We start from the raw sequence: 23,588 nt of genomic DNA, 5'->3' as shown, positions 1-23,588 counted from the left end.
AAAGAAAATACTTGCATATAATAATAATATATAAACCACAGAAAGGCAGTATATCAAATCCATGATCCTTTATTCAGTGTCTGTGCTCAGATAACTATCCATATAAGTAGAGCTATATGTATTGCAATCATAACTTGCCCAGATATCCAATTACTTGCACTGAATATTGGCGCTACCTGGGATAACTTCTGAGAGCTCCCAAAGGACCCAGATATTTAGTGCCAGGACCCGGATATGATCTGGAACTGAATTTCTGGTCTAATTCAGTCCATAGTAGCCAGTGTTTACAAAAGGACTTCGTGCTGTGGGCTAAATATTGCTGGGTAAATGTCTTCCTTTTCCCACAGATGAAACAGGACAATGGTGTACTATTTATTTTATTTATCAGGAGTGGGCAACCACTTGAGAGCCATGATCCAGTCAGATTTTCACGATTTCCAGAATGAATATGCATAAGGTCTATTTGCATACAATGGAAACAGTACATGCAAATCAATCTCATGCATATTCATTGTGGGAATCCTGAAAATCCCCTGGGTTGCTCACCCCTGATTTATATGCTTTATTTACAAAATTTGGTAGGCATCTAATTAATGATTGTCATATAACTAATGTACAGTCCCCTTGTATTCAAATTCCAAATAGTCAATATAGTTCTACAGTCTCATCTATTCTGACCATCCATAATACAGACTGCAATTTATGGGCTTTAGTATGCTTTCATGTCAGCTTTCAATTTCAGACCACATCTCTTGGCTGGTCTTACTATTATAGTACAGGACTTCGGCATTCTTATGTTAATCTATACGGAGAAGACTGCATCATGGTCTCCTGGTCAATATCTTACCCATCATATATGGGCTGATATTGTGCCCACGGAGGTCATTGATTACAGAAGCACTCACAGACGTGGGCAGAAAATGACCCAGATATTCAATGCCATATGCAAATGGTTATATGCTACACTTGGTGTTCTGCAAAGGGGTCAGCATCTTTGAATGCAAGTCTGGTGGCATTGAGATAACACCCCCATCATGGACTGATCGTTTTATCATTAAAGACTACATAAAACAGATGCACCCAACCAAAGTTTGGAAGGAAATTGGAGACTTGAGAAATCTGACTGCTGATAACTTCCTAGAGGCCTTGTCTTAACCCCCATGTGGATGAAAAGATGATGATAGTGTCAGAACAGGTTGATATCTGGAATACACACTTAGCAATGGCATTAGAAGAAATTTCTCTCTAAAGAAGGTCCTATATGCTGTACACCCAAATGTTCCCTGTGGTTCTCCCCATAGCTATGGGTCCTTAAACATAAAAGACGTCAACTTGAAAGAAAATGGTAAAAATCTCACCTAGATGGAGACAGGCTCAACTGTAAGAAACACATAGCAATGTACCACTAGTTCTTAACAACAGCCAAAAAAACCTATATTTCTCTCAACACCCTTAACAAGCTGCCAGCCTACTGCAAACCCACAAAAGAACCAGCCTTTATAGTCACAACTAATCAGCAATGCACAGATGAGTCGATGGTGCAGAGAGGAGGGTTTTAGATTTGTAAGGAACTGGGCAACATTCTGGGGAAGGGGGAGCCTATTCAAGAATGATGGGCTCCACCTTAACCAGGGTGGGACCATGCTGCTGGCATTGACATTTAAAAAGGAGAAAGAGCAGCTTCTAAACTAGAACCTGGGGGAAGGCCGACAGTCATTCAAAAACGCATGGTTCGGAACAAGGTATCTTTCAAAGGAACAGGGAAGATAGGGAATCCTGATAGCGAGGTTGCTAAAGAGACCATAGTAGACCAGGAGGGGCATGATTGAAAGGGGCACCCAAGTTTTCCTGAGGACGTCCTTGCAGGACATCCCGGTGAAGGGGCGGGGAAACCCGTATTATCAAAACAAGATGGGCATCCATCTTTTGTTTCGATAATACGGTTGGGGATGCCCAAATCTGGAAATTTAAGCTGACCTTAGAGATGGTCATCCTTAGAGATGGTCATCCTCGATTTTCAGCGATAATGGAAACCGAGGACGCCCATCACAGAAACAACCAAATGCAAACCCTTTGGTCGTGGGAGGAGCCAGCATTCATAGTGCACTGGTCCCCTTGACATGCCAAAACACCAACCGAGCACCCTAGGGGGCACTGCAGTGGACTTCAGAAACTGCTCCCAAGTGCATAGCTCCCTTACCTTGTGTGCTGAGCCCCCCAAAACCCATTCCCCACAACTGTACACCACTACCATAGCCCTTATGGGTGAAGGGGGCACCTACATGTGGATACAGTGGGTGTCTGGTGGGTTTTGAAGGGCTCACATTTACCACCACAAGTGTAACAGGTAGGGGGGGGATAGACCTGAGTCCGCCTGCCTGAAGTGCACTACACCCACTAAAACTGCTCCAGGGACATGTATACTTCTGTCATGGAGCTGGATATGACATTTGAGGCTGGTATAGAGGCTGTAAAAAATATTTTTAACATTTTTTTTGAGGGTGGGAGGGGGTTGGTGACCACTGGGGAGAGTAAGGGGAAGTCATCCCTGATTCCCTCCGGTGGCCATCTGGTCATTTAGGGCACATTTGTGTGGCTTGGTCGTAAGAAAAAAAAGGACCCTGTAAAGTCATCAAAGTGTTCGTCAGGGACGCCCTTCTTTTTTCCATTATCGGTCGAGGTCGCCCATGTGTTAGGCACGCCCCAGTCCCGCCTTCACTACGCCTCCAACACGCTCCCATGAACTTTGGTCATCGCCGTAACGGAAAGCAATTGAGGATGCCCAAAATCGGCTTTCGATTATGCCGATTTGTGCGACCCTGGGAGAAGGATGCCCATCTTGCGATTTGTGTCGAAAGATGGGTGCCCTTCTCTTTCAAAAATAAGCCTTCAGGTGTCCTTAAATAAAAATCAGACAAAAGATTGCAAATTAACAGTCAATTGCTGAGCAAGATGTAAATAGGAACAACAAACATAGTATGAAATGTCTAAATGTGAATGCCAGAAGCCTAAGAAATAAGATGGGAGAGTTAGAATATATTGCACTAAATGAAAAATTAGATATAATAGGCATATCTGAGACCTGGTGGAAGGAGGATAACCAGTGGGATACTGTCATACCAGGGTACAAATAATATTTTAACGATAGGGTTGATCGAATTGGTGGATGGGTAGCTTTATATGTTAAGCAGGGCCTTGAATCAAATAGATTGAAAATTATGCAGGAAAATGCTCATAAAAAATCCCTGTAGATTGAAATTCCATGTGTAAAGGGGAAAAGGATACTGATAGGAGTCTACTATTGTCCTCCTGACCAGGATGAACAGTCAGATGTAGAAATGTTATCAGGTATTAGGGAGGCTAACAAACTAGGCAGAACAATAATAATGGGTGATTTCAATAACCCAATATTGACTTGGTAAATGTAACATCAGGGAATGCTAGGGAGTTAAAATTCCTTGATGAAGGACTGCTTTATGGAGCAGCTGGTACAGGACATAGCAAGAGAAGGAAAAATTCTAGATCTAGTTCTTAGTGGAGTGCATGATCTGGTGCAGGAGGTAATGGTGCTGGGGCCACTTGATAACAGTGATCATAATATGATCAGATTTGATATTGACTTTCCAGTAAGTACATACAGGAAATACAATATGTTAGCATTTCACTTTGAAAAAGGAGACTATGATAAAATGAGAAGAACAGTGAAAAAAGAACTTAGAGGAGCCACTGCGAATGTCAAAAATTTACTTTAGGTGCGGATGCTGTTCAAATACCATCCTGGAAGCCCAGGCCAAATATATTCCATGTATTAAAAAAGGAGGAAGGAACACCAAACGAAAGCCAGCATGGTTAAAAAGTGAGGTGAAGGAAGCTATTAGAGCTAAAAGAAAATCCTTCAGAAAATGGAAGAAGGAACTGACAGAAAATAATAAGAAACACTCAACAAGAAACAGCATAAAGAATGGCAAGTCAAATGCAAAGTGCTGATAAGGAAAGCAAAGAGGGACTTTGAAAAAAAGATTGAGTTAGAGGCAAAAACATATAGTAAAATTTTTTTTAGGTATATTAACAGCAAGAAGGCGGCAAAAAAATCAGTTGGACCGCTAGATGGCCAAGGGGTAAAAGGGGCACTCAGGGAAGACAGAGCTTTGGTCTTCACTGGTGCCAGAAATGGTATTCAATGCTAACGAGTCAGAGAAAACTGAATGAAATCTCTATAAACCTGGAGGATGTAATGGTGCAATTTGACAAATTGAAGAGTAGCAAATCTTCTGGACCAGATGGTATTCATCCCAGAGTACTGATAGAATTGAAAAATGAACTTGCAGAACTATTGTTAGTAATATGTAATTTATCTTTAAAATCAAGCATGGTACCAGAAGATTGGAGGGTGGCCAATATAACACCGATTTTTTAAAAAAAGGTTCCAGAAGTGATCCGGGAAATTATAGACCAGTGAGCCTGATGCCGGTGATATTGTGTATCTGGATTTTCAAAAGGCATTTGACAAACTACCTCATGAAAGACTCCAGAAGAAATCGGAGAGTCATGGGATAGAAAATAGTGTTCTATTGTGGATTAAAAAGTGGTTAAAAGATAGAAAACAGAGAGTAGGGTTAAATGGTTAGCATTTGCAAAGGAGAAGGGTAGATAGTGGGGTTCCCCAGGGTTCTGTGCTTGGACCACTGCTGTTTAACATATTTATAAATGATCTAGAGATGGGAGTAACTAGTGAGGTAATTAAATTTGCTGATGACACAAAGTTACGGAATTCAAACATGCGTGGGATATGCATAAAGGAATCCTGTGCAGAAGGAATGGATCCTCAGAAACTTAGCCGAAATTGGGTGGCGGAGCAGGTGGGGGGAAGAGGGGTTGGTGGTTGGGAGGCGAGGATAGTGGATGGCAGACTTATACGGTCTGTGCCAGAGCCGGTGATGGGAGGCGGGACTGGTGGTTGGGAGGTGGGAAGTACTGCTGGGCAGACTTGTACGGTCTGTGCCCTGAATAAGGCAGGTACAAATCAAGGTAAGGTATACACATATGTTTGTCTTGTTGGGCAGACTGGATGGACCGTGCAGGTCTTTTTCTGCCGTCATCTACTATGTTACTATATTCAAAATTGTTAAATTGCAAGAGGATTGTGAAAAATTAGAAGAGGACCTTACGAGACTGGGAGACTAGGCAACTGCATCAGTTAAGTACCACTGAACATGATTTCCAAAACATTGCCATTTTACTCCAGTTTTACAGCTTCTGTAAAACTGGGGTAAAGTTGCAATGTTTTGGAAATCCAAAAAACACACAAGCCGCAGCATTCTGTTCTATTTGGAATGACTTCAAAGGGCTTTCAAAGGGCAACTGCATCAGTTAAGTACCACTGAATATGAGAGGCAAAGCTGACCAGCAGGATTTAACCAAACCTACTGTCCATTAAAATATGTATGACAAATTTTATTCCCTAAAATAATCTGAATGGATAAACAGATAGTGATTATGCTACAATAATTGAAACCTGCACTTGAAAAACAGTTGCACAGTTTGCATTTTCATACTCATGCCAACTCATATCTATAAAAACAATTTGATTACTGTTGTTGAACCAAAATTATAATATTAACAGCTCTTAGGCTGATTATGCCTTGGACACCATAGGATGTCATTCATCTCCTCAGGCAGCCCGAAGGAAATACCTTGATTATAAAGTTATCATGGTTATTTAGAAACAAGTAAACAGGAAGCAGTGAAGTAACATGCTGAATATACTGAAAGTGGCCCTGTTGTTATATTGATTTAAAAACTACACTGCCAATTATTAATACTGCATTAATAGATTTTCAACTTGATTTTCTCCCAATAAACTGTTGTTTCTGTTCGTTTGAGTAGACCTTAGCTATTTTAAGTATGGCTTTATCACTCATATATTTGGAGATGTCTGTGGAATTAGTAACTGGCTTATATGGTATTGTGAGAAGACTCCATTTTGTTGATGAGTTTGATTTTGAAATAGTGTGCATCATATATCTTATCACTGTAGTTTTCTTTTTAAATACCCTGAAACTTTTGCTATATCAGAATTGACCATGACCAGATACAATGATCTATATGATAAAGGATCTATTCCCAACCCAGTCCTCAGGGCACACCTAATCTCGTCGGGTTTTTAGGAGATCCACAATGAATATGGATGAGATAGATCTGCATGCACTGCCTCAATTGCATGCAAATCTAACTCATGAATATTCATTGTGGATATACTGAAAACCTGATGGGACTAGGTAGGCTCCGAAGACTGGATTGGGAATGGTTTTGATAAAGCTTAATGTATTCTATAATGGATTAGGCATACACAATTTGCTATTATAGAATACTAGCTTAGGGGTCCTTTTACTATGCCATTGTAAAAAGTGGTCTGTGGTAGTGTAGGCCTGTTCAAGTGTACAGCGCTGTGTATGTCTAGTAGCGCTATAGAAATGATAAGTAATAGTAGTAGTAGTATTGGGCACGTGCTGGGCCAGTATTTACTGCATCTAGGAAAACTGATTTTTTTTAATGGGATGAGAAAAAAGGCCTGGGGTAAAAATGAAACCAGCGTGCACCCAAAACCGCCCTGAGCCCTTAACGCCACCCATTGATCTAGCAGTAAAGGCTCACGTGCTACACATGTGGTGACTGGTTGGCATACACCAAGTGCTGATTACTGCTAGAACCAGCGCACGTAGGAGGAAATAAATAAATAATTCATCCAGGCGTTATGGGCACACGCCAGGGATGTTGCTGTACTACCACTCCCAGTTCAGTGAGAATGTCATGAGTTGCAAGGTGGGTCAGGCCCACCAGAAATCACATCTTGATTCTTGTGTACCAACTGCTGTAGGTCGGCCATCTTGGAGATGGAAAATTGGTCACCAAATGGAATTTGCAGGACCTAGACTTGGTCAGAACCTCTGGCCCAAAGTTGTCCATCTGGACCAAGGCAGCAGTCAGAGACCCACTTCTTTAGCAAATTGATGTGGAAAATTTTCACCTTGCCACTCTTGTCTGGTTGAGCTACCTTGTAGTTAACCGGTTTTGTCACTGCCACAGTTTCAAAGGGTCTCTGCCACTTGCATAATAGTTTGCTTTCCGAGGAGGGTAAGAGGATTAAAACCCTGTCCCCAGCTGAAAAGTTTGTTGTGCTGCATTCTGGTTGTAGGCTCGGACTTGATCCGCTTGAGCCTTTTCCAAGCAGAGCTTGGCTGTCTCACCAGTTTTTTTCAGCATCTTCTGCAGGGTGAGCACATATTTAGCCAAGTTCCTTCCTAGGCTGTGTTCCTCTTCCCAAACCACATCTAGGATTCCTCTAGGTCTCCTTCCATATAGCATCTCAAATGGAGAGAACCCTGTGGAACTCTGTGGCACTTCTAGGATGGCAAATAGTACTTACGGGAGTAAAGAATCCCAGTTTTTCTCATCTTTAGTCACAAGCTTCTTCAGCATCTTCTTCAGAGTCTTGTTCAAGCATTCCACTAGACCATCTGTCTGCGGATGATAAACAAATGTCCATAAGGTCTTCACCTTAAGGAGGGCACACACGAGCTTCATGACCCTGGATATAAAGATGGTTCCTTGATCAATCAACATTTCAGGAAGAATCCCCATCCAGAAAAAGACTTCTCAGAGCGCATTGGCCAACATGGTAGTTTTTATATTACATAGGGCAATGGCCTCTGGGTAACGAGTAGCATAGCCCAATGTAATCAGGATATATTTGTTACCATGGGTGGTTCTTTGTAGTGGTTTCACAAAGTCCATAGTCACTCTCTCAAACGGGGTATTGAAAATGGGCATGGGCACAAGAGGATCTGGTGGAACCCTCATAGGACTACTCAGCTGGCAGGTTGGACAGGAATGTCAGAAGAGCTCAACTTGCTTGAATACACCTGACCAGAAAAATTGGGCCAAAGTATGCTCCAGGGCCTTCTCAAATGACTACTCTGCTGACAGGTTGGGCAGGACTGACAGAAGAGCTCAACTTGCTTGAATACACCTGACAAGAAAAACCGGGCCAAAATCTGCTCCCCGGTCTTCTCCTTCCCCAGGTGACCTAACAGGTGACTGTGGGCTAATTGCATGACCTGCCTATGGTAGGGTTGAGGGACTACAGTTGCTCTACTTCTTCCCCCTCCGGGGTTCCCTTGGCCACCCTATACAACAAGCCATTCTTTATTATAAAATATAGGAGTGCTACCTTAGAGGGGTCCCAGTTGCCTATGCGATTCCTATCTACCAAAACAACCCTAGCTTGGGCTGCTCTAAGAGTCGCATCCTCTGATTGTGCCCTTTAAAATTCCCTGTAGCTCCTTCGCTACTCCATTTGGGTAGGCTGTCTAAAGAGTCTGGGGTTTCCGGACTGCCATCCTCTCCCAGCTCTGTATCTCCATGCACTGCAGCTACTAGATTCAGAGAGCAATGCAGTTTCTCTAACCACCACTGGCAGAAGGGTTTAAGCAATTTGGGGGTTTTGGTATACAAGTCAGGGTCCTCCAGCAGAAAAATCTCAGAGAAAGACTCCTTCTCCTCCTTTAGGCCAGCGAGCTATGGGACCAGATGGCACCAAAAGTTGGGAAATCCTGGCTAAAAGCTACTGGGTAAGGTAGCTAAGGTAAGACTACTACTTCCAGCTGATCTTGCCTAGAGGTGCTTTAAAGGATACTCAAGCTGTAGGATACTGTCATGCATGCATGCCAGGCTCACAGTTCCCTCGTAATTCAATTGCAGATGGTTGAGTATCTCTCTCTGAACAAGGGGCTTCACACTGCCGGAGTCCACCAGTGCTTGGTATGGATGTCCTACCAGTTCAACTTGTAACTCACAATTTCTGCTTTCCAAATGGAAAGCTTTCACAAAATTGTAGTTGTATGTGGCAACCAAATTCACATTCATGGCATCTTCAGCTAGATCCTGGCTGTACCTAACTATTTGACATCTTCCCCTACACCTGAAACAGGTAGGGAATTAAGGATCCTATGACTGAGTTAAGGGTACATAGTATGTTTGGGGGGATGAGGACTTCTATGGCTCTGACCCCTTTGTTAGAGACCCTACACTGGAGGGTGGTTTCTGATCCCTCTGGTTGTCTGGTCCAGCCTTTTCTTCTTTCCTCCCAGGTCTTCCAGCCTGCATCTTTTCTTTGTAGAGTTCTGACTCTGGTTGTGCTTGGCTTCAGTCTCTTCTAAAGCACTCTCTGAGTCAATTTATGATGTCGCCTCATCCACTGTTTCAAAGGCGGGGATAACCCTTCAAGGAACTGTTCCCAGAGGAAGACGCTTTTGAACTCTGGGCCTGTCTTACCTTCTGGTTGCAGCCATCTCTAGGCCACCTCCTTGAGTTGGTAGAAGAAACTTTGGGGGTTTTCTTTAACTTGCAGGGACCCCTTCTGGAAGCGCTGCCAGTAGGCCTCTTGGGTGCAGCCTTTCATCTCCAAAATGGCAGTTTTTACTTCCGCACAGGAGGCCATCCCACTAGGATTGACATCTTAGAATGCCATCTGGCTGCTACTGGTCAGTAAATTCCCTAGGTAAGCTGTCCATGATACTTCTGGAAAACCAGCAAGGTGGATGGTTCTTTCAAAATTGGTCAGAAAATAGTCTGTGTCATCCTCTGGTACTGTCTTTGATAACACCGGAAGCAGAGGGTGCAACCTAGGAGTCTACAATGCTTATGTTGCCTGGGTCAGGGAGCTTTGATAGGTTTTCAGGGATCTTTGCTAGTCTTGCTGGTGCTCTCATTGCCTCTGTAGTACTTGCTGCAGCTGCTTCTGGCCTTCCACTAGGGCCTGGAGTAGTTTCTCCATGTTTTTGCTATAGCGGCCGTACCCAGAAATGTGCACTGCATGAGGAAAACAAAAATAAAACCTGCCTGTCCAGCACTAACTATACTTCAACTCCCCCCCAACAAAGGAAGGGCTAACCCTTTTTGCCCAATGTTCCGGTGTGGTATTTTCAATAAGCTCAGAGCCCCAGAGATCAAGGATATAGCTTCCTCAGGTAGGATATGCTCTAATCCCACCGCTGCGACAACATGTGGTACTGTGAGTGAGGGTAGAGGGCGGGGCGTAACCAGAAAATAGATTTTGGGTGGGCCTAGGCAAGAACTGGGTGGGTACCAAGTGTTCTATCCCTTCATACATTTAGCATAGAAGACACATACTCTTGAATGCAACGTATGGTCTTGTTTCCCCCCTTGGACTGTATCTATGCTAAATATAAAAGTTACTATATATTAGACGTTAAATTCCTTCTCCCCCCCATTCACAGGCAACAGCAAGAAAGGGTTTTTTTTTGTATTTTGGGTTCCCCTACATTCTCTAATTCAGGATGGTTGACAAACGTATATAAATAGCTATTTAACTACCTTCCATGATAGAAAGAGAGGAAACACAAAAGATGAGGCAATCTCAACGCTAGTTTGAGTCACAAAAAAGGCAGGGTGAACACTTCTGCATGTGCATTATACAGTCAGTGATTTTGGGTCACTTTTTTTGGACCCTTTTTTTTCATGAACAGGTCCCAAAAAAGTGCCCCAACTGACCAGATGACCACTGGAGGGAATCAGGGATGACCTCCACGGACTCCCCCAGTGGTCACTAACCCCCTCCCACCAAAAAAAACCCACTTTAAAAACTTTTTTTCCAGCCTCTATGCCAGCCTCAAATGCCGTACCCACCTCCATGACAGCAGAATGTGTTCTATCCTGTGACAGCCTTTCCCTGGTTCTGATGTGGCTCTCTGGTGAGTGTGACACCCTTTCTGTTATGCGCACTGCAGAGTCACATCAGCAATGCATTGTGGTGGGTGTAGGGTATTGGGCTCCGTGATTCCACTAGCTTGTGGCAAATGCTCACGATGTTGGTAGTTGGTAGGCTCTACTCCCGTGGTGCTTTTCCCCCTGCTTACTGGGTCAGAGTGTGCCATGTTTTGTTTCCGGTAGTCCATGAGGTAGTGGCCATTTTTGTAAGCCAGTTTTAGATCCCTTTCACATGTTAGCCACGTTACAGAACTTAGTTCTTACCTTGAATGTGGCTGAAAGAGGGCATTGTACAGCATTCTGCCAGCTCTGACCTACTGCTAATCTCAGTACCAGGGAGACTCGTTGCCAGTGGGGCACAACCTCTGATCTGCAGTTAACTATGAGTAAGCGTGTTTATTCCAATAAAGGACATTTTCGGAGAGATTAGTCTTCAGGTGTCAACTGGTGTGCCAATGTTATATAGCAGCAACAAGTCCTAGAGGCCTGCGTGTATGCAGGTCCCTGGAGCACTTTTAGTGGGTACCGCAGTGCACTTCAGCCAGGTGGACCCAGGCCCATCCTCCCCTACCTATACCACTTGTGCTGGTAAATGGGAGGCCTCCAAAACCCACTGTACCCACATGTAGGTGCCCCCTAAGAGCTATGGTAGTGTTGTACATTTGTGGGTAGTGGGTTTTGGGGGAGGGGCGTTGGGTGCTCAGCACCCGTGGTAAGGGAGCTATGCATGTGAGAGCGTTGTCTGAAGTCCACCGCACTGACCTCTAGGGTGCCCAGTTGGTGTCCTGGCATGTCAGGGGGGCGAGTGTACTACGAATCGTGGCCCCTCCCACGACCAAATGGCTCGGATTAGGACGTTTTTGAGCTGGGCGTTTTTAGTTTCCATTATCGCTAAAAAAACCAAATGCCCAGCTGAAAAACGTCCATTTTTTCGAAAATACGGTCTGTCCTGCCTCTTCACGTACCCGTTTTCGGACATAGACACCCATGGAGATAGGCGTTCGCGCTCGATTATACCCCTCCACGTTACAAAGTTGTAACTAGGGCTGTGGCTGACAGGGCCCAAAATAGACTCTGTAGCTTGTGACTGCCATGCTCCAAATGCAGTCTAAGTTTCCGCTCTCTCTATCTCTCTCAGTTTCCAGAATTGTCCCCAGCCAGACCTCAGAACAAGGCTTACAAGTCTTCAAATCAAAATTGGCTTGGCTTACCTCAGCCAGTAGCTAGATATATATCATAAAGGCATATGCTGGTGCTTCACCTCTTCCTTCCCTGGGCCTCCTTAACCCCACTCTAGCCTTGCCTTTTATACTTCCTGGTTCCTGTCTTTTCAGCTCCACCCCTCCCATCTCACTTCCTCCCTAGGCGGGACTAGTGGTTATAAGGTGGTTGGGACTAGTGGTTATAAGGGTCCAGCTTTAAGGGTGAGGGGCAGTGTTCTGTAAAACCCCTCCCACCTCCTAATTCTATAAGAGTTCCCAAAATTTGCACGTGCAAATTTGGGCATGCACCCAACAATTATTGGTGCAAATTGCCTGATCTGGTTGGTATTCATCCCAGAGTACTATTAGAATTGAAAAATGAACTTGCGAAACTAATGTTAATAATATGTCATTTATCTTTAAAATCAAGCATGGTACCAGCAGATTGGAGGGTGGCAAATGTAACGCTGATTTTTAAAAAAAGGTTCCAGAGGTGATCCAGGAAATTACAGACTGGTAAGCCTGACATTGGTGCTGGGCAAAATGGTAGAGACTATTATAAAGAACAAAATTACAGAGCATATTCAAAAGCATGGATTAATGAGACAAAGCCAACATGGATTTAGTGAAGGGAAATCTTGCCTCACCAATCTATTACATTTCTTTAAAGGAGTGAACAAACATATGGATAAAGGTGAGCTGGTCTATATTGTGTATCTGGATTCTCATAAGGCATTTGACAAAGTACCTCATGAAAGACTCCAGAGGAAATTGGAGAATCATGGGATAGGAGGTAGTGTTCTATTGTGGATGAAAAACTAGTTAAAGGATAGAAAACAGAGAGTAGGGTTAAATGGTTATTATTCTCAATGGAGAAGGGTAGATAGTGGGGTTCCTCATGGATCTGTTTTGGGACCACTGCTTTTTAACATATTTATAAATGATCTAGAGATGGGAGTAACTAGTGAGGTAATTAAATTTGCTGACGACACAAAGTTATTCAAAGTTGTTAAATCACAAGAGAATCATGAAAAATTACAAGAGGACCATATCAGACTGGCATCTAAATGGCAGATGACGTTTAATGTGAGCAAGTGCAAAGTGATGTATGTGTGTGGCGGTGGCTAAGAAAGCAAATAGAATGTTAGGTATTACTAGGAAAGAAATGGAAAACAAAAATGAGGACATTATAATGCCTTTGTATCACTGCACGGTATAACCACACCTTGAATATTGTGTGCAATTCTGGTCACCGCATCTCAAAAAAGATATAGTGGAATTAGAAAAGGTACACAGAAGGGCGACAAAAATGATAAAGGGGATGGGATGACTTCCCTATGAGGAAAGGATAAAGTGGCTAGTGCTGTTCAGCTTGGAGAAGAGATGGCTGAGGGGAGATATGATAGAGATCTATAAAATAATGAATGACGTGGTACGGGTAGATGTAAATCGCTTGTTTACTCTTTTCAAAAGTACTAGGACTAGGGGGCATGCAATTAAGCTACAAAGTAGTAAATTTAAAATGAATTGGAAAAAATATTTCTTCATTCAATGTGTAATTAAACTCTGGAATTCGTTGCCAGAGACTGTAGAAAAAGCACTTAGTTTAGCAGGGTTTAAAAAAGGGTTGGCTAAGCTTCCTAAAATAAAAGTTCATAAGCCATTATTAAAGTGACTTGGGGAAAATCCACTGCTTATTTCTACGTTAAGCAGCATAAAATGTATTGTACTGTTTTGGGATCTTTCCAGGTACTTGCGACTTGGATTGGCCACTGTTGGAGACAGGTTGCTGGGCTTGATGGACCTTCGGTCTGTCCCAGCATAGCAATATTTATATACTTATGTACTTATGCAGATACATTTAGGAATATTATTTGTGCCTAAATTTTACGTGGGTCCTGAAAAAGAGGGGAGCAGAAATGGGGGGGGGGGGGGGGGTCCAGGGCGGTTTGAGGTGGATTGTTAGGTTCTGCTTGTAAATTTAGATAGTCATTTGCACCATGTTTTCATTGGTGCAAATAGACATGCCTAAATTTACATGCGATCCCCCTGGGTTTTTACTGCTATTCTCTAAAATGCACCTAACTTTAGGAGTGGTTTATAGAATGGCACTTAAACATTTTTTGTGCCGATCTTTTTAGACATGATTTATAGAATTTAGTCCTAATTGTGCACTAAAATACACAGAAAGATGTGCTGGTCAATATTCAGCAGTAGTGGTCAGCATTTCTTTAATTTACACCTGGATATTCAGTACAGAGGGTATCTGGGCAATGGGACTATGTAAATATCTGGGTCTTCAACAACATTTGGAAATTATTTGGGTACAGTTGATATTCTCTGCCGCAGTAGCATAGCTAAATGGGCAACGTTAGGGCTGCAAGAAATTGCAGGAGGACCTTGGGAGGACCAAAAAAAACTGGTTATCCAAGTGGTAGCTGAAATTTAATATAGACAAGTGCAAAGTGTTGTACCACTGTGAACAATACATTAAAATCTTCTGTTCCGTGTGTGGCAGTGCTCAAAAAGCAAACAATATGTTAGGAATTATTAGGAAAGAAATAGAGAATAAAACAAAGACTATTGTATTGCCTCTATATTGCTCCATGGTGAGGCTTTATCTTGAGTATTGTATGCAATTCTGGTCACCATCGGGCTCATTTTTGAAAGAGAAGGGCGCCCATCTTCCGACACAAATCGGGAGATGGGCGTCCTTCTTTCAAGACTGACCAAATCAGCATAGTCGAAAGCCAGTATTGCGTGGCCCCAACTGCTTTCCGTCGCAGAGATGACCAAAGTTCAAGGGGGCATGTTGGCAGTGTACCGAAGGTGGGACGGGGGCTTGGTTAAAAGATGGCTGTCCTCAGCTGATAATGGAAAAAAGAAGGGCATCCCTGACGAGCATTTGGCCGACTTTACTTGGTCCCTTTTTGTTCACGCCCAAGCCTCAAAAAGGTGCCCAAACTGACCAGATGACCACTTGAGGGAATCAGGGATGACCTCCCCTTACTCCCCCAGTGGTCACCAACCCCCTCCCACAAAAAAAAACAAATTAAAAAAACATTTTTTCCAGCCTCTATGCCAGCCTCAAATGTCATACCCAGTTCCATCACAGCAGTATGCAGGTCCCTGGAACATTTTTTAGTGGGTACTGCAGTGCACTTCAGGCAGGCGGACCCAGGCCCATCCCCCCACCTGTGGTGGTAAATGGGAGCCCTCCAAAACCCACCCGAAACCCACTGTACCCACATGTAGGTGCCCCCCGTTACCCTTTAAGGGCTATGGTAGTATTGTACAGTTGTGGGTAGTGGGTTTTGGGGGGGGGGTTGGGGGGTTTGGGGGGCTCAGCACCCAAAGTAAGGGAGCTATGCACCTGGGAGCAATTTGTGAAGTCCACTGCAGTACCCCCTAGGGTGCCCAGTTGGTGTCCTGGCATGTGAGAGGGGACCAGTGCACTAGAAATGCTGACTCCTCCCTCGACCAAATGGCTTGGATTTGATCGTTTTTGAGATGGCCGTCCTTGGTTTCCATTATAAGCGAAAATCGAGGTCGGCCATCTCTAAGGTCTGCGATCTCAACATTTTGGTCAACCTAAATGTTGAGATTTGGCAATCCCCAACCGTATTATCGAAATGAAAGATGGACGCCCATCTTGTTTTGATAATAAGGGATGCCCCGCCCCTTCGCCGGGGCGCCTCTAAAGATGGGCACCCAGTTCGATTATGCCCCTCCATATCTCATATTAGGAAAAGCTAAAGAGGTTAAGGCTTTTCATCTTGGAGAAGGAACTGATAAGGGGAGATATGATAGCAGCCTATAAAAACTTGGAGGTGAACAGTAAAAGCAAATTGTTCATTTTTCAAAAAGTACAAAGACTAGGGGGATATGCCATTAAGTTGCATAATAGCACATTTAAAACAAATAGAACATATTTTTTTTTTACTCCACATATAGTTGAGCTCTGGAACTCATTGACAGAGGATGTAGTAAAAACAGTTAGTGTAAGTAGGTCTAAAAAAGGTTTGGACAAATTCCTGGAGGAAAAGTCCATTATTAATATAGACCCATTATTAATATAGACAAGGGTAGGGGTTCCCATCCTAGTCCTTGGGCCACACTAAGCCAGTCAGGTTTTCAGGATACCCACAATGAATATGCATGAGGCATATTTGCATGCACTGTCTCCATTATATGCAAATCTCTCTCATGCTTATTCACTGTGGATATCTTGAAAACCAGAGTGGCTTTGTGTGACCCAAGGACTGGGATGAGAACCCCTGGACTAGAGAAAGCAACTGCTTATCCCTAAGGTTCAGTATCATGAAACCTTGCTACTGTTTGGGACTCTACCAGGTAGAGTAAGGCCTGGACTGGCTGCTGTTGGAAACTGGATACTGGGCTACAAGGACCCTTGGACTGACCCAGTAGGACAACTAATATATTCTTTTTTGCTTTATGCAGCCCTACATGCCCAGTTAGCTATGCTGGCACTGGTGCTGAGTATCACCAATGCCTGCATAAGTTTTGACTGCTCCTCAACTCCGCCTCTGACCTCCCCAGCACTAACCAGCTAGCGCTATAGCTGTCACAGTAGATTTTCAGGGGCACTGTGTGGTTAAGTGTCCCTGAAAATCTGAGGATGGCCTGCTTATCATGATGTGTGTGACTTTAAATATAGGTCTTTGGTTTTCTACAAGAAAGGAATGTACATATCTGATAGGGCAAGTAGCTGTCTTTTGGCATCTTAATATATTTCTAATATCATACAGCAGTAGTGAGACATGTTTACAATCCTACAAATTACTAATGATTTACTAACTTCATGGACCAAGTTGTTTTTGTCTTGATGGGGTAAAATTGAAGCTATAAAAAATGGTGCTAGTGCCGAAACTTAATTATATTTTCAGTATGGTTCCCATCCTATTTAGGAATGCACTATATAAAAAGCTGAATGCGTTAATTTCTAAATTTCTTTAGAAATATTCTGTGCCTCGGATCTCTCTTAAAAAACTTCAACTTCCCAAAAGCCTCGGGGGTTTAAATGTACCAGATTTTAAGTTTTATCATTTGGCCTTTCAGGTGTCTCAGACCAAACAATGGTACTCATCTTTCTCAGCTGATACCCTCAGATGGGTAAGTTTCGAAAGAGAACAAATATTTCCTCTACCATTGAATCTACTTCTAACCATGAACAGATTCCGATATGCTCCACATCATCTGGTGATAAAGAACTCAGCACGCTCAGTAAACTCTGTGTGTTCTCTCTTAAAGTTTAAATGGTCGGAGTGAAGCCTGTGAAAACTGGGATTACTTTAATCAGTGGGATTTGAATTAGAGACTTAAGTATATGTATTGTTAAATAACTTCTGTTTTTTAAAAGAGAAAGAATGTTGGGGGCGTGTCAAGATGGCGGATTAAGCTCGATGAATGCCGGAGCGTGTCTGAACTCTTCCGATATTTCTGTTTGGTAGATATTTTTTCCTTGAATATGCCCCATACAAAAATGAAGGGTGCTGTAAGAAGCCTACTGCCGACGGCTTCAGGTTCAACGCAAATATAGACACCGCTGGACTGGTACGCCACAAGTACACTTTGCTTAGCCGGTTCGAGCTTACCCGCAGTGGGGGAAAATGAAGGAGCATTCAACCCACAGGGAAATGAAACAACGCTATCCTCACCAGAAGTGAATCAACCGCCATGCCCCGCCGCTGCCTGGGAGAGTTTGGAGGTTCAGGAGCTTTCGGTTTCCGTGGCTCCAGATCTCCAGTTCGGTGGTAACTCTCCCGAGAAGGCGGGTGTAAACAGCAAAGGAGAAAATGTCTCTCCAATGGTGCCAACGCTGGAATCTATTTGGGCTGCGATTCAGACTTTAACTTCAACTGTTACTCAAGTTGCCTGGGAGACGTCTTTAATCGTGAGTAAGCTGGATTCATTAACAAGCACGTTTGATACTTTGAAACAAGAAACAATGCAAAATAAAACGCAGGTTCAACAAGACATATCTCTTTTGACTACTAAAGTGGATTTATTAATTAAGGATAAGATAACAATTTATCGTAAAATAGAGAATTTTGAGAACTACAATAGACGCTTGAACCTCCGGATTCTTAATTTTCCAAGGTTGTCAGAAATAAACGCTACAGACATGTTCAAAAAATATTTGATTGAAAACCTATCTGTCTCACCAACTCTAATCCCTCCGATTAATAAAAACTACTATTTACCAATTCCTAAAAGGAGAGAAGATAGGAATGAAGGTCTACAGGATTTATCAGCGTTCCTGGAACAGTCTAATGACGTAATTTTTGAAAGACGAACACTTCTTGTGTCAGTTTTCGAACAAGACTTGAATATGAAAAAAAAGTTATACTTTCTAAATCTTGCTAAACCATTCTATGGTGCTAAAATCTGGATTTTTCCAGATGTTGTGCAGGTCACTCAGGAAAGAAGACGAGCCTTCTTGGCAATGAGAGATGAAGTTAAAGTCTTAGGAGCCAGTTTTGTACTGGCATATCCTTGTAAATGTCAAAAACGGTATCTTGATAATAAGTATATTTTTGTAGATCCAGAACATTTGAGATCTTTCATAGATTTAAAAAAGTTGAACAAATAGATCCAGTGTTAAATTAGATCATGTAATTCACAATGTAAAATGCGATGTGTTCCAGGCCACATTCTTATTATTTTGCTTTAGAATATCTCCTTTTAAGTTTACTAGCCCCCAGAATCTTAATTGTGGTCTACGAAAGAAAATGAATGATTTCTGTTTTGTGATGATGATACTTTTGTATGTATTTCTATCTGCTTTTCTTAAACAAGATGTAATACTTGTGAATGTTATAAATTTATAAATAAATAATTAAAAAAAGAGAAAGAATGTAATCAGATATACTGTATTATTTCTAACTAATATTGGACAATAAGTATGTTTTTCAATGAAATGATTTGATTATACACCGTATTGGCCTTGAAGAAGCCAACCAGATGATCAATGTGGAATAATGAATTAGACGAGTAATATCTGGGGATAATCAGGTTAATACCACGTTTTTTTTCTATTTACTGTTTAATTGATCTCCTTATCTTGTTTCACCCTCCCTATTTAGTGGTCTAAGGAAGAGAATAGAATTACCTGACTGAAATAATTCTTACATATTACTTTCTCTGTATTTCCAGCAAGTTGTTCTATCGCTTGCAAAAATGTAAATGGTTATAAATAAAAAATAAATAAATAATAAAAAGTTTAAATGGTCAAACTCTGTTGATATTTCTATATGGTATAACTCTATGTTTTCGCTCAAAGCCTCTCCTAGTCTCCGCAAAATATGGTACTTTGTTAATATTTGGTCACTTTGGTCACCAATGCATTTATTGTCAGGTGTTAATGTTACTCCTTTTCAGGATTTTAGTGCTTGTCACAACATTCCTCACTCGCATAGAACTTTTTGGGAACATCTGACTCAGATCATTGAACGTCTCTATTCTGCGTCACTAGATCGTCAACCACTGTCTCCAGTTTCAGCAATCTATGGCAATCCCTCATGAGCCCAAAGTCTGCATCTAAATTGTATAAACTCATGCAATTGTTAAAACCTAACATATGTTCTGATCTTACTTCTGCATGGGAAAATGAACCAAACATCTCGCTGTCCAGTAAAGAGTGGGACCTTTTTTGGACAAAAACTATGCACTCCTCCTTTTCAGCTGCTCTTCTACAGTCTACCTACTATATTGTCCATAAATCCTACTGGATGCCTGTAAAACTTGCTAAAGTAAAACAAAGTACATCAAATCTATGTTGGTCATGTCAATCTGAAGTGGATTCACTAGATCATTTGCTTTTTTCCTGTTGTAATTTGCAATCATACTGGCGTTCGGTTTGGGGCACAACTCAGAAGATATTTAAAATTCAAGATACTCTGTCCTTTAAAATACTAATCCTCAAGGCTTCAACTCCTGGCCTGCCAATCCCTCAAAAATATTTTAAATTGTTTAACTTAATGATTTCTATTGCCCTTAATCTGATTGCACTGCATTGGAAAAATAATCAGCTTGTTTCGTTTCATGAATGGTGGAACCTGCTGTGTTCATACAGGCGATATGAGGAAATAGCTGCCGTAAGGTTTGGTCATGTCTCGTCCTTTTATAAAGCATGGTCACTGCTAGATAGCTCACGTAACCCTGTAAAAGGGAATTAACTTCCTAATAGTATGTTTGTATATGCTGTTCTACTTTATTTTTACCAACCCACTGTCACATTTATTTATTTACGTATTTATTTTTTTCTTATTTCAATAATATATGCAGATGTATGTTTCTACATATATATTGTATTGTTTAAAATTAATAAATAAAGTTTGAAAAAAATTTCTCTATGATGCTCTGAATCAGATAGTAATCACTATATTTCTGCCCTCCACAGAATACTTCCAGTGGTGTCAGAGATGCAGTTCATAAACATTTGGATGAAAGGTGCAGCAGTATTTTGAAGTAAATGATTCATTTTATGAATCTAAAAAATTCTACTCATGTGAAGTATTGGTAAATATATTATTTCTTATTGAATGTTTTTTTTTTACTAGATGGAAAAAAATACCTTCACAATAGGTAGTGGTTTGATTGGAGATGTTGTCTATTTTCTTATCTTTTCATTGGAGCTTTAATAGACTGAATAAACCAGTACTGAATTCAAAGAAAAATATATGTTGACAAAAAAGTTATTTGCAGTTTGTATTCAACTGCAGTGCATATTATCGAATCTCCATAAAAAAGAAATTAATTGGAAATGATGTTTGCCGGTTGACATTTAAAACAGAATAATATGAAAAAAAAGCCATAATTCTAAATTATTTTTCAGATCGAGGAGTTCAATTTAAGTGATTTCTGTTTGAAGAAAAAAATAAACCCAAATCTGAATGCGTTGCAAGAAGGTCAGGTGCACTGAGTGTGTAATAAGTAGGAGGCAATATGGCAACCATTATCTTCCCTCTGACAAGAGAGCAGCTCACTGACCTGGCATGCTGACAAATAGAGAGGAAAACTCCACACTGAGATGTAAATTCTCTATGCAGGTCCCTCATGAATATCTTGTCTCCAGGCTGCAAGTCAGTGACCTGGAAAACAAGCTTCCTCCACAATCAAAATGACAGGCAGAGCTGGTTTCCTGTTAGGAAGACTACTAGGTGTGTAAAAAAATTAGGATTCCTGAGGAAAAAAAATGAGATGTCACACAGAGCAAAATATTACTTTCAAATGGTCTTCCGCAAAGCGTATGAATGGCAGCTGTTAAGAATTCAATTGTGTGTATGACACACTGGAGTCCAGGAGGGAAGTTCTCCTAGAAGGAAATTCTCTTTTTCATCTTTGTCTTCTCTGGCTCTGAAATAAAATAGCAATAAGAGGGGTTTTTATCTTTTGCTCGATTATCATTCATTTACATTCTGACAGCACTTCCCACTGGCTCCTGAAATCAGCAAAATTAGAAAGATTAAATGAGATATCATAAGGTATAAAATGTTAGGGAAGAGAAGCTCATATAAGCTAAATATAATATCATAAGGGGATTGGAAAAGAAACACTGACTATGGGGTTATTCCAAAGGTATTTCTATGACTAAAACCATAGGCACAGATTAGACTGAGCATGGGGGGATGGTCATCCCACAAATTTTGCTGGTGCTAATACTGAATTGGTATCCATCCCCCCCATTGCCAATATGGCTTCTATACTCTTCCCCCCACCTCACCTCCCCCCCCCCCCAAAAAAAAGCTGGCATACTGCACTTATGGGTAAAACACTGTTTCTTGGGCAGAAATAGCCTTTCATAATGTTGCCTAAAGTATAGCAATGCAAATATATGCAGATACAGCTTGAATGCACTTAAGTATCTGACATCATTGGATGCATTGCTGGAGGAAGGATTAAAAAGTCATACGGGAATGCACATAAAATAAACTGGGAAAGCTGTGCATATTAAATATCAGATGCATCTGTGTGCAAATATTTTCAATGGGGTAACTTTCAAAATAAAATTATGTGTATATTTTCCAATGAGAATTGGTGTAACATATGCACATGCCTCTCACACAAGTTAAGTGGTCTCTTATACAATTAACTTCCTTAGACTTCAGAAATAGACTTTCCAGAAATTGGGGTTTCCTTAAGAATCAATGAAGCTCCCATTAGAAACTACAGTACAACTCAATATGAGCCATGTAAGAAGTCTAAGTATGGGGATCAATCAATTTCAGCAGACAAAAAATGTTCTGTTCATTTTTGTTTTGAGTTGTTTTTAATTTGTATCATTTCGTGTGATTTTATTACTAGAAATGTGTTATTATTTTATTGATTTTGTAAATATTTATTATTTGTTAGGGTTGTTTTTATTATCTTGTTTGTAGAAATTCAACCAAGGTAGTATATAGAAAGCATAACTTTGATATAGGCATAATACAATTACAACAGTAAAATAGTCATATAACAGCACATATCATATCATAGTAAAACATTAATATATAATTATATGCATTGTACTTACATTATCAACATTAGATCACTTTGGAATTGGTGGAAATGTACTTGACTGGTTTAAAGGCTTTCTGACCACCAGGTCATACCAAGTTAAATCTAATACAAATATATCATCATCATGGAAATCAGACTGTGGAGTTCCTCAAGGTTCACCTCTATCACCAATACTCTTCAACATTTTAATGATCCCATTGGCCAAGTCCCTATCGAATAAAGGTCTCCATCCATCCATTCATCTATGCTGATGATGTTACAATCTATATCCCTTTTAAACATGATTTATCAGAAATCTTCAACGATATCAAAAATGGATTGAACATCATGCACTCTTGGGCCAACTCATTTCAATTGAAGCCGAACACCGATAAAACGCATTGCCTTACCCTCTCATCCCAGTACAACAATTATAAACCCTCAACTTTATTCACTCAGAGCATTCCCTTCCCATCTCTGATAGTCTCAAAATACTAGGTGTCATTATTGATAGAAATCTTACACTTGAGTCCCAAGTCAACTCCACCATAAAGAAAATGTTTCATTCAATGTGGAAACCACCATAAAGAAAACGTTTCATTCAATGTGGAAACTCAAGCATTTAAAACCTTTCTTCCCAAGAGATGTTTTCCACAATCTAATTCAATCAATGGTATTAAGCCACGTTGATTACTGCAATGGAATCTACGCAGGATGTAAGGAACAACTCACAAGGAAACTCCAAACGGCACAAAACACAGCAGCCAGATTGATATTTGGTAAGACACGATTCCAAAGTGCCACACCACTCCGTGAACAGTTGCACTGGCTTCCTATCAAAGAACGCATCTCTCTCAAAATCTGCACCTTAGTCCATAAGATTATCTATGGAGTAGTCCCAGATTACATGATTGACCTAATCAATCTCCCAATCAGAAATAGTACCAGTTCATCATGGTCTTACCTGAATCTCCATTACCCAAATTGCAAAGGACTAAAATACAAGACAACCCATGCGTCCAACTTCTCTTACATAGGCACGCGTCTGTGGAACGCATTGCCACAAGTGGTGAAAACAACTTATGATTACCTAAA

This window comes from Microcaecilia unicolor, chromosome 2, assembly GCF_901765095.1.
Source record: "Microcaecilia unicolor chromosome 2, aMicUni1.1, whole genome shotgun sequence".
Classification (NCBI taxonomy): Eukaryota; Metazoa; Chordata; class Amphibia; order Gymnophiona; family Siphonopidae; genus Microcaecilia; species Microcaecilia unicolor.
The sequence above is the reverse complement of the archived record's forward strand: the minus strand, read 5'-3'. Positions refer to the sequence as shown.